Source organism: Felis catus, chromosome A3 (genome assembly GCF_018350175.1).
Source record: "Felis catus isolate Fca126 chromosome A3, F.catus_Fca126_mat1.0, whole genome shotgun sequence".
NCBI classification, from domain to species: domain Eukaryota; kingdom Metazoa; phylum Chordata; class Mammalia; order Carnivora; family Felidae; genus Felis; species Felis catus.
The window spans coordinates 61571077-61583582 of record NC_058370.1 but is presented as its reverse complement, the minus strand read 5'-3'; the positions used below and the strand labels follow the sequence as shown (position 1 = coordinate 61583582).

Here is a 12506-nt window from a genome sequence, read left to right as displayed (position 1 = left end):
TAAAGTATTTCCTGACAATGAGGGCGGTAAAAAAAAATTGCACAAGGTAACTGATGTATGTTGGAGAGTCTCTGGATTAAGGACACCAAAGGTCTTGATGAGGCATCATCTCATGAATTATGTCTTCTCTTGTGTTAAATCCACTTCATATTTCTTCCAGAAGCCCAAATGATAAAATAAGAACTCTCCTCTCCAACTTCTGTGGCTTCAACTTTGTTTTCTTGATTCACCATTTCCATTTATTTGCTTTCCCACTACCAGAATCCCTTAAATCTGAACAATTAAGTTTGACTTTTCTTTGGGGAAATTTTTTCTGGCTTTTGCTTCCCTTCTTTAAGGGGTGTGTGTGTGTGTGTGTGTGTGTGTGTGTGTGTGTGTGATTCTAATTCTTTATTTCTCCAGTGAATAATATACACTTGATCTCTCCAAGTGTTGCATGAACTCGAGAACTTAAGCTTTCTAAAGACAATCTGTTCCATGAATACATAATTATTTTAATGTTTATTTATATTTGAGAGAGAGAGAGAGAGACAGACAGAGTGGGAGTGGGGGAGGGGCAGAGAGAGACAGAGCCTGAATCCAAAGCAGGCTCCAGGCTCTGAGCTGTCAGCACAGAGCCCCAGGCAGGCCTTTAACCCACGATCCATGAGATCATGACCTGAGTCAAAGTCTGACGCTTAACCAACTAAGCCACCCAGGTTCCCCTTCATGAGTAGATAATTTAATAGATATGTTCAGGAAATATCATAAGTTACAAATCCTCAAAGAAGCCTCTCCTTTTCAGGCTGCTGTGGGATCTGCTCCTGCAGTTTCTTCCCATAAGGGTGTCAGCCATGGGGACCTGGAACCCAAGAGGCTTCCAGACCTTGTCCCAGACAGGAAAGCTGGATTCCTCCTGGGACCTGCTCCTGCAATTCAGGACCAGAGAGTGAAGGGGAGGTGCATTTAGGTTTTCATCCTTGATGGAGAGGTGTGTCCTTAGATATATGCTTTCTGTGGGCAAAGTGAGTCCGGAGAAATGTGGAGGCTTTGTTGTTATTTTCTGCAAAAAGAGTTTAAATTCTTTTGGCTGGATTGGCGAGTTTTAATTTTTAGTTCAGGGAAGCTGGTGGTGTCTGCTGTGGTAGAAGGAAATAAATCTCTGCAAGGAGATATCCCTAAGAGAGATTCGTTTCTAAAACCCTTCCTAAGATTGCAAACAAGTTTAAGGGGATATATATTCCCACCTTTAAACTTCAGACTCCCAGATCTCCGCTGTGTCCTCATCCAGTGTGGATTACATTACTGGTAAAACATCTCAGGAAAGAGTCCAAGGTGGCGGGAGGCTCGCGGTTAGAAGAGTCCAGAGTTGACAGGCAGAGTTTCCTGTTTTCTTGCTCCTGGCTCGCCCCCTCTTCCCTTGGACGGGATGCTGATACGAGTGAGCGGCTTCTGCCTCTTCCGGGACCGCCTTTGAGACTCCAGAGCCTCACCTGACTTTCTCAGTGAGAGACAGGGAGGCAACAGACTCCTTCCGCCGTTCGCAGAGGAGGGTCCTGGGGCCGAAGCGTGGGGGAGGGAGCGAGGCCAGAGCTGTTACCCAGAGGGAGCGAGCAGCAGAGACTCTCTGCCAGACAGAGGCGCATCGCGGAGAACTCAAACTTTGTCGGGTAAGGATTTTAGGGTCTCTTAAGCTGGGAGTTTTTAGGGCGCTGGGAGGTCTGCTGGGTCGCTGATTCCATCCAGCCCGGAGATGGATTAAAGAAGTCCGCTCAGGGCAGAGGGGTGGCTGAGCCCAAGTGCAGGCGCGGCGCTGTCCGCAGCCCCCGGTGCTGAAACGGGCCGCTTCTGGGCGCGCGAGAAAGGGGCCTGCCCCGGCATCTGTTCCCAACCCCGGCACATACACACTCCTCCAGCCGAGATCACAGGACAAAGCTCTCCGCTGTGCCCAAGTCCATCACACTCCTTACACTCACATCCAGCAGCCGCGCTGGGCCGATCCGGGCTGAGCCGTCGGGGCAGGAGGCAGAAGGAGCTGGACTGTCTCCCGCTAGAGACAGGAAGGGAGTCTGGCCACGTTACTACCCTAGAGACACCTCCCTAAGACACCCTGTAACCCAGATGCCTGGCCACGCGCCTTCATGGCAGCCTGTCCTGGAAGAGGCTCTCTGGCCGCCTCGTTTCTGCGGCTTCAGATCTGGGACTAGAGCAGAGTCTCTCTGAGTCTGCGCCGGGCGTGGGGCAGTTATGTCCATGGGCTTGGAAGGAGCAGGAGCTAGGGAGGTCAGCAGACTGGGGTTGAGGGACTGCCTCCGCTAGACCCAACTCAGCGTTGGAGATCCAAAGAGACATGTGGCTGAGGAGGAGGCAAAGAGTTCATATTATTTAGTGAAGTGAGCAGTCACTGTTTCTATTCTATTCTTTCTTCTTTTTTTTTTTTTTTTTAATGATGGACTCGTAATCTACAATCTTGGTCAGTCGGTGCTTGGGGGCTTAGTGTTTAGATATGGAGGAGAAGGGGCAGCAGGCTCTCTGATCCCTTGCAATCCCCTAACCGGATAATCATATGGGCTCTCTGTCCTTGTCCTCAGGCTTTTCTCCTCAGCTCAGCTTCCACCCCCACCTCCAACACCAGAGGGGGCTAAGCCAGCTGGTCCTTGCTCTGGCCATCCCAGCAATCTCTGGCAAGGGCTGGACTAGGTAACTAGGGGGATGGAGGGGGTGTTTCATTTTTCTCCCCTTGTAATTCCTCAATTCATAACTGCCCTACTTGATGCTGTTGTTGAGATTTTAAACTTTGTCATTCTAAAGCGGCTATCTCCAGCTAGACATGAAATGTGGAGGAGGATGAAAGGAGGGAAGAGCAGAAAGGATCCGAAATCCCCCCATGGGCCACTGGCCATGGGTCCAGCGCCCCCAATATGCAGTTTACTTGCTCAGGACTCCCAATGGGAGCGCTGCCACCTCTCTCCTGGAAAGGAGAGACTTTATGGTGGATGCTCCTCACCAAATCTTTCAGACGGGCAAACTGGGGTCAGTGCAGTCCTTGGCACCCCAGACTAGTGGGCAGTTGCCCCTCCACCTGGGTTCAAGCTCCCTCCTAGAGTGGGCTGTGCAGACCCCTAACTTTATGGACAGTCTGCCAGCAACTACCCCCCCCCCCCACCCTGCCTTCCCTCAGCATATGCGTGCACGCCCGCACACACTTTCATTCATAAAACCCAGTAACAACATCACTGTCTGGGCACGGAGTCACATACTCCCTCTGAGAAATCATTGGAGGGGGCAGTGAAGAGTTGGTCCTGTGAGATGGGAGGTGACTACTATTGCCATTGCTCTCTGTACCAGGTCTTGTATGACAAAGTCATGGATTCTTGAAAATTCTGCCAGGCCAGGGAACCCCATTGGGATTTTGCTGAGCTGGTGGGAGCTCCTTTTTGGCAGGAATGGGGGCCCTTTCTTCACATGAATGCCCAAGCACATGCACTTTTCCTCCTCAGCCTCTGTTCAGCTGTAAATGGGGTCCTTGCTGGGCGCAGGATGCCAGGATAGAGTGAATGGCTGCTCTGTGGGTAACTGACTGGTCAGAGCAAGATCTCAGTCACTTTAGGTGGGACTTTGGCCAGAACTGCATGTGCCCCATGCCTTTGATATGCCCTTTTTTTGCCTTTTCTGTCCTCATTCACTATCTGCCAGCAGTTGCTCTGCCTGGTTAATAATGGTTGCCATGGTGACCAATCTCCCGTCGCCATGGTACCCAGGAGGTAAACAGTTGGAAGCTGTAGAGGCTCTTCCCTAACTCCCCCAAACTGTGCAGAGGCTGTGGGTTTCCTGGAGGAGTGGGGAGAAGGATGGCAATGACCAGGGTGAAGACCCCCCACACACACACACACAAACACATACTCATGCCCTGCCTAGAGGCCTCTTCACCTGAAATCTTCTCTAATCCCTGCCAACCACTGTGCCCTCCAGGTTCAGAGGGGTCAAGCTTTTATTCTCCATGCCCAACTGCATACACTGAGACCAAGGGGTAAATGGTTTTCCCTCTGACCTAATTACTATCAGGTGCACACTACTCCTGAGTACAAATCACAAGGCTAAGTCCAGTGGGAGATAGAATTACTTAAACAAACACAGTCCATGCTCTCTGGACATCACAGTGTAGTGTGGGAGACAAGCCCTTACATTCTCTGTTGGCTGGGCTCTGCTCTGGACTGAAATAGAGGTAATAATAATGCCCAGAAAGTAGAGTGAGGTGCGAGTGACTGACTCCCAGGGGAGGACATACAGGAGTTGAAACTTAAAGGATGATAGGAATTTCAACTGGCAAGAAAGAGGGAAAACCTCTCTCTAAGCAGAGGGATGAGTAGGACCAAAGATGTGTGGAGTCATCAGGAGAGGGTAGGTCCTACTCTGGTAACATACAGAACCTCTCAGGGGCTAGCCCATTCATCGCTTATGCAATTTCTGAGGTTAGGAGGAACTGGGGGACTCTGCATCATGGGACAAGTCCACTGGCCAGAGCCTGTTATTCAGTCCTCACCTGGCCTGGAAGGGAGACCGAGAAATACAGGAAGCCAAAGGTGAGATTGGGTGAGCCTGCCAATAGGAGGGACAAGAAAATGACACGCTTCAGGAAAGCATGAGTAATTTGGTTTGAATGGAGCTACCCCTTTAGGCCGATAAGATCCAGGTTATGAAAACTCTTGAATGTTAGGTTAAGACTGCATGCTGGAGAAAACAGGCAATCTCTAAAAGTTTCTGAGTTATGTGATTCAAACTACCTTTTATAAAGACCCTGGTGTTAGTGCAGAAGATTCATTCATTCAATCAGTCATTCCATACCCACTGAGAACCTCCTAAGTGCCAAGCCTTGGATGGATTACAGACGTGAGACAATTATTTCAACAATCCTGGGGAGGGAGGCCAGAGTCTGGACAGAGTGGGGGAAGAAGAGGCCAGGATGCCCACCCTCGCTTCATTTCTGGATTAGTGAATGACTGAGTGGAAGGGGACACAGGGGACAGGTGATGTAAGTGACAGGACTTGGGGATTTGTGATCTGGGGAAGTGAGGAAGAAGGAGGAGTGGAGGCTCTTGCTGGGTCATCAGTTGGCTTGAGTGTCATTCGTGGTGTTGGCAAGACAGGGCTCAGGGGAGAGGGGGAAATTTTGAGGTAGTTGGGCTAGTGCCATTCAGTATAGTTTTGTACCAATGACACTCTTCCATGGCTATGCCGCACCCTCACACACTGCACCCTGGACTTCATCTAGTCCCACAGCACTTTATTTGCCCTCTTTTGCAGATTTCACACATTCCCTCTCTCTTGCATTATAACAATGCTCTGCAGGGGTTAAATTCAAACAGGCTTTTGTTTTCGTGTTCTGCCACTAGATGACTTTGAACAAGTTATTCAACCATTCGGAGTCTCAGTTTCTTCATATGTAAATTGCAAGTAATAGTTATAATACCTGCTTCAGTGGGTTGTTGGGAGTAAGGGAAGGTAATTGGAGTGAATTCCTGGGCACAGCACCTGTACAATGATTGATCAAAGTTAGATATGAACATCTTATTATTTTTCGTAATGACAGCATATTACTTTTATAATCACATCACAAAATTTAATTTAAAAAAACAACAGTTTACCTCTGTGCCCACAGCTAGGCTCGGTGAAACAGGTCCTTGGGGAGGGAAGGGAGGTTCCTTGCCTGGCCTTGTTTGCCCTGGCTGTCTGTGTGTGTGTATGTGTGTGTGTGTGTGTGTGTGTGTGTGTGTGTGTGTGTGTGTGTTGGGGAGGGGGGAGACGGAATTCTGAGGAGAGCATTTGTAGGGCTGGCTACAGACATATGGGTTCTCCAGCTCTAGCAACATCTGGAAAGCAGTTACATTCTCTTGGAATCTCAATGTGAGCAGCTGAATCTTATTGCAAATCACTTAGAAACTGAGTACACTTAAAGTGGAGGAGGAAACCAGAGTCTCCATTAATTCCGAGTCATCTCTGCAGAAGACCAAGACACTTTCTAGGCATGAGACAGGCCTCTGTCTGGTGGTTGAGTAACATAATTGATAACCTTGTTACAAATTCAGATCCTTTCATCCCAAATCTCTTCCTGTTCTTGGGAACAATGTTAATTTTTTCTCAGACAGGAACTGAAAATCTGCACCTGGCGTATGCAAACTTGCCTTTGCTTGCGTTATAAAAATGCATAGAGTTCAGAAGAGAGAGAAATCCACCTCACGGCCACTCAAAGTTTCCTTGGGAAGTCAGACACAACAACCTTAACTCAAACTCTCTCTTCATATCTTGGTGTGGGGACATTCATGGGTTTGCCTATCCTCCACTCCGCAGAAAGGGGAGAACATGAATTCTGAACTCCATTTCCCCGCATCACCTCAAAGCTCAATTTGAGCTTCTGGATACACCGTCATGGTCTAAGAACTGAGCTGCCCTTTTGGATCTTTATCAGGAAGATGGAGGCGGCTTTGATACCTACCAGTCCCAGAAATTGGGCTTGTTTCTTGAGAGGCAGGAGATTGACTTTGCAGGCTCTAGGACTTAATTGCCTGCTATAGTCCTAACTGTGTGAAACATGCACCTTGGTTTACTCAACTGTACGATAGGGATAATAACTTACCTCGTAGGGTGATTGTGGGGATTAAATGAGTTTGTCCATGTGAAGCATGTGAAACTGTGGATCAGTCCTTGGCATAGTGTGAGCCCTCAACAATGTGACCAATATCATTATTATTAATGTGATATTTTGACATTTCTCTCCTTTATTACACTTATATTTTGCGAGTTTCTTATAGCAGATATTGTTAGTTTTGCATTTTAAAAGCAGCTTTGCTATTATATTTAACATTACTTTTTTAGAATTAGTTCATAGGCCATAAAAGTCATCCATTTAAAGTATACATTTCAGTGCTTTTTAGTAATCTTCAGAGTGGTGCAGTCATCACCACAATATAATTTTAAAACTTTTCAACACTTCCAAAAGAAACCCTGTAGCTATTAGCAGTCACTCTTTTTTCTGGCCACCCCCTATCCCAACCCTTTCCCCAAGCAACCACTAATCTACCTTCTATCCCAGTGAATTTGCCAATTCCGGACGTTTCATATAAATGGAATTATACAACATGTGGCTTTTTGTGTCTCGCTTCTTCCACTTAACATAATGCTTTCAAGGTTCATCCATGTTGTAGCATGTATCAGTATTTTGTTCATTTTCATTGCCAAATAACAGTTCACTATGTATATATACCACATTTTGTTTATCCAGTTATCAGCTGATGCACATTTAGGTTGTTTCCACTTTGGGGCTATTACGAATAATGCTGCTATGAATATTCATGTATAAGTTGTTGTGTGGATATATGTTTTCCTTTCTCTTAGGTATATCCTTAAGAGTAGAATTATTGGGTCATCTGGCAACTATGTTCAGCATTTTGAGGAATTGCCCCACTGTTTTCCAAAGTGACTGTACACTTACATTCTTACCAGTAGTGTATGAGGATTCCAGTTTCTCCATATCTTTACTAACCCTTGTTATTGTCTGTATTTCTATTATAGCCATTGTAGTTGGTATGCAGAGGTATCTCATTATAGTTTTGATTTGAATTTCCCCATGATTAAATATGCTTATAATCATGTGCTTGTTGACCATGTATCTTCTTCAGAGACATGCCTATTCAAATCCTCTTCCCAATATTTAATTAGCTTGTCTTTTTATTATTGAGTTGTAACTGTTCTTTATATATTCTTTATATATATATACCTTACCAATACATGATTTTAGAATATTTTCTCCCATTCTATGGGTTGTCTTTTTACTTTCTTGATGGTGTCATTTGATGCAGAGGTTTTTTATTCTGATGGAGTATAATCTATTGTTTTTCTCTTTTCATTTATGCTTTTGGTGTCATATCTATGAAACCATTGCCTAACCCAAGGCCATGAAGATTGTGTTTTATTCTAGGAATTCTATAGTTTTGGCCCTTACATGTAAGCCTATGATCCATTTGGAGTTCATTTTTGTGTATGGTGTATATTCTTTTGCATATGTATATTCAGTTTTTCCAGCATTTATTAAGAAAACTATTCTTTTTTCCATTGATTTCCAATTGATTGTAAATGTGGGATTTATTTCTGGACTCTGAATTCTATTCCATTAATCTATATACCTATCCTTATGCCAGAACCACACTATCTTGATTTTTATAGCTTTGCAATAGGTTTTGAAATCTGAAAGTGTGAGTTCTCCAGCTTTGTTCTTCTTTTTCAAGATTTCAAGATTGTTTGGCTATTTATGTCCCTTGAATTTCCATGTAAATTTAGGATCAGCTTGTCAATTTCTGCAAAAACTCCAGCAGGGATTTTGATAAGGATTGCACTGAATCTGTGGATGATTTGGAGAGTCAACACCATATTAATAATATTAATCCTTCCAATCTATGAGCAGGAACTATCTTTCCAATTGTTTATATCTTCAATTTCTTTCAACAATGTTTCATAGTTTTCAGTGTACAAATCTTTAATTTCTTAGGTTAAATTTCCTAGGTGTTTTGTTCTTTTATGCTGCTATTATAAATGGGATTGTTGGGGCACCGGAGTTGATTGAACATCCGACTATGGCTTAGGACATGATCTCACTGTTCGTGAGTTTGAGCCCTGAGTTGGGCTTTGCACTGACAGTACAGAGCCTGGTTGGGATTCTCTTTCTTCTCTCTTTCTGCCCCTCCCCCACTTGCATGCTCTATCTCAAAATAAATAAACTTAAAAAATGGGATTGTTGTCTTAACTTCATTGTATTATTATTCAGTGCTAATGTATAGAAATACATTTGATTTCTGTATGCTGACTTGTATACTGCCACACTACTAATCTTATTTATTAATTCTAATAGTTTTTTGGTGGTTTACTTAAGATTTCCGATATACCAGATCATGTCATCTGCAAATAGAGATAATTTTACTTTTTCTTTTCCAATCTGGATGCTTTTATTTGTTTTGTTTTGTTTTTTCTTGTCTAATTGCCCTGGTTAGCAGTACAATGTTGCATGGAGGTGATAAGAGTGAATATCTTTGTCCTGTTCCTGATTTTAGGGGAAAGCATTCAGTCTTGCACCTTTAACTGTGACATTAGCTGTGGTTTTGTCAAGATGCCCTTTATCAATTTAAGGAAATTTCCTTTTGTTCTTACTTTGTTGATTGTTTTTATCATGAAAGCATGTTGGATTTTGTCATATGATTTTCTTATGTCGATTGCACTCATCATGTAGTTTTGCCATTTAATTAATATGGTGTATTACATTGGTTGATTTTGGGTGTTAGATCAACTTTGCATTCTTGGGACACATATCACTTAATCATGATATGTGACTGGATTTTTGTTCGCTAGTATTTTGTTGAGGATCTTTACATCATAATGTAATTTTCAAAGTGCCCTCTCATATAAGTTCTGATATTCAAGTTATATTGTACCACGTCCAGAGAATTTTGACATTATAGAGTTTTGTCATTTCTGCTTTTGGAGCTCTAGAATGTTTTTATTTCTTCCAATAGGATCACATTCATGCACAAACAATGAGAGGACCTTTAGACACAATATTTGCATTCTACAGTTCTGTTCCATCATGAAACTTTTGAAATGGAAGGACCTTTCATGATCAACTGGGCCTTGGTTTTCAGCTCTGTTCCACAGAGTTCCCTAAGGTTTTCTGTGCACACTTTAAGTTTCTTTATGTATATTTAAATAATTAAAGGACCCAAATAAAGATAACATTGACATGTGCCCCCTACCAAATTTTTTTAAATTTTTTTTCATGTTTTTACTTATTTTTGAAGGAGAGAGAAACAGAGCATGAGCGGGAGAAGGAGAAGGGGCAGAGAGGGTGGAAGGCACAGATTTCAAAGCAGGCTCCAGGCTGTCAACACAGAGTCTGACATGGGGCTCGAACTCACCAACTGCAAGATCATGACCTGAGCCCAAGTCAGATGCTTAACCAACTGAGCCACCCAGGTGCCCCATCCCTACTAAATTTTAATACACTGGAAATCATGGTCAAAATTAACTTGTGTCCCACTGATTGTCTTTTTTTTTTTAGAGAGAGAGAGAAAGAGAGAGAGAGGATGAATCACAAGCAGGCTCCATGCCCAGCACAGAGCCTGATGTGAGGCTCAATCCCACAACACTGAGATCATGACCTGAGCCAAAATCAAGAGTCAGAGGCTCAAATGATTGAGCCACCCAGGGAACCCATGTCTTTATTTTTTAATTGAAGTGTAGTTGATGCACAATGTTACATTAGCTTCAGGTGTACAGCATAACAATTTGACAACTTTATACATTATGTGATGCCCACCACAAGTGTAACATCATCTGTGACCATACTACACTAGTATAGTACTATTGACTATAGTCCCTATGCTTTACCTTTTATCCCCATGACTTATTCATTCCATAACTGGAAGGCTATATCTTCTACTCCCCTTCACCCATTTTGCCACCCCCCACCAACCATCAGTTTTTCTCTGTATTTATGGGTCTCTATTTTTTGTTTGTTTTTTGATTCCACATGTAAGTGAAATCATATGATATTTGTCTTTCTCTTTCTTTTTTTTCAATTTTTTAAATATGAAATTTATTGTCAAATTGGTTTCCATATAACACCCAGTCCTCATCCCAACAGGTGCCCTCCTCAATGCCCATCACCCACTTTCCCCTCCCTCCCACCCCCCCATCAACCCTGTTTATTCTCAGTCTGTAAGAGTCTATTATGGTTTGCCTCCCTCTCTCTAACTTTTTTTCCCTTCCCCTCCCCCATGGTCTTCTGTCAAGTTTCTCAGGATCCACATAAGAGTGAAAACATATGGTATCTGTCTTTCTCTGTATGACTTATTTCACTTAGCGTAACACTCTCCAGTTCCATCCATGTTGCTACAAAAGGCCAGATTTCATTCTTTCTCATTGCCGAGGAGTATTCCATTGTGTATATAAACTACAACTTCTTTATTCACTCATCAGCTGATGGACATTTAGGCTCTTTCCATAATTTGGCTATTGTCGAAAGTGTGGCTATGAACATTGGGGTGCAAGTGCCCCTGTGCATCAGCACTCCTGTATCCCTTGGGTAAATTCCTAGCAAACTTGCATGTCATCCTTGCACAGGGGCCATGCTAATCTTCTCTGTATCATTCCAATTTTGGTATATGTGCTGCCAAAGTGAGCACTGTCTTTCTCTTTCTTATTTAGTATAATACCCTTGATGTCCATTCATGTTGTCACAAATGGCAAGATCTCATTTTTTATGACTGAATAATATTCTGCATCTTCTTTGCCCATTCATCTATTGATGGACACATAGGTTGCTTCCTTATCCTGGCCATCGTATATAATGCAGTGAACATAGGGGTGCATAGATCTTTTTGAATTAGTATTTTCACTTTTGGAAAGGAGGTAAACACTCACTAATTATCTTTATAAATGTTTTCAAGTACATTTATTTTTAAAATTTTTTAACATTTATTTATTTTTGAGAGACAGAGCATAATGGGGGAGGAGCAGAGAGAGGGAGACACAGAATCTGAAGCAGGCTCTAGGCTCTGAGATGTCAGCACAGAGCCCGACATGGGGCTCAAACCCACGAACTGTGAGATCATCACCTGAGCTGAAATCGGCAGCTTAACCAACTGACCCAGGCGCCCCTCAAATACATTTAAATAAAATATATATGTAAATGCTTTATTCATTGAGTTTCTGTGGAAAATTTCATTTGCAATAAGTCCATGTTCATCAATGTATAAAGAAACTAAAATGCTGGTCAATAGCCCAAATTGTAGGCTGAGCTAAGAAGAGATCCAGCTTTTCTTTCTCTCAGTACAGTGCTCTTGACCACCTATATTGTCTTTCCAATGCCACTTGTCTCAAACAAAAGGTATTTTACTAGTGCTTTCCCCCTACATAAGCCTAGGGCTGCTTAAAAATACACAACCTTCATCATTGCCTATAGTAATGTCTGTTCTGTCCTTTGTGTTTGTTCTGTGGACTGGTTCACAGGTCTCAGAGTGATTAAGTGGCTTAGCATTGGATATTTTCCTTTCATCCTGCAGTTTCCAGATGGGATAGGGGAAGAAGGGAGAGGCAATCCAACTTTGGATGAAGTTCCAAGACATGTAGATCCTGTGGGAGTTATTGACTTATCTTTGGCTTTAAATTTGACAAAGTGAGCCTGTCCAACTTCACATTTACTGAGAATTTGCTTAGTGCTTTTGCCCAAATGATGCTGAGAAAGTTGAGTTGTGGAGAACTGAAATGAATGAAACCCAGAGAGATATTACTTCTGAGAAGATTGAAGACCTTAGGTGGTAAAAGTGATCTGTCTCAGCTGGAGAAAATAAAAGCTTGTGCCCAGTGTGCCTGTCCATCAGACTGTGGGGCTGTCCTCTGGTTGGGGTTGTCTTTTTGGCATGGCTTTGTTCTAGACTCGGTGCCTCACTAATGGAACCCTCCAGCCCCTGGCTGCATAGGTG

General features: G+C 43.3%; 1 protein-coding gene and 1 non-coding gene across 2 annotated transcripts in view; one reads left to right on the top strand and one right to left on the bottom strand.

Annotated features, from left to right (window-relative positions):
* Positions 1 to 12506, top strand: part of CNGA3 (cyclic nucleotide gated channel subunit alpha 3) — a 75111-nt gene that overhangs the window by 24460 nt on the left and 38145 nt on the right. The window lies entirely within an intron of this gene.
* Positions 11099 to 11207, bottom strand: LOC111560017. Its single transcript, XR_002741460.1, has one exon. It is a non-coding gene; the product is annotated as a U6 spliceosomal RNA (small nuclear RNA).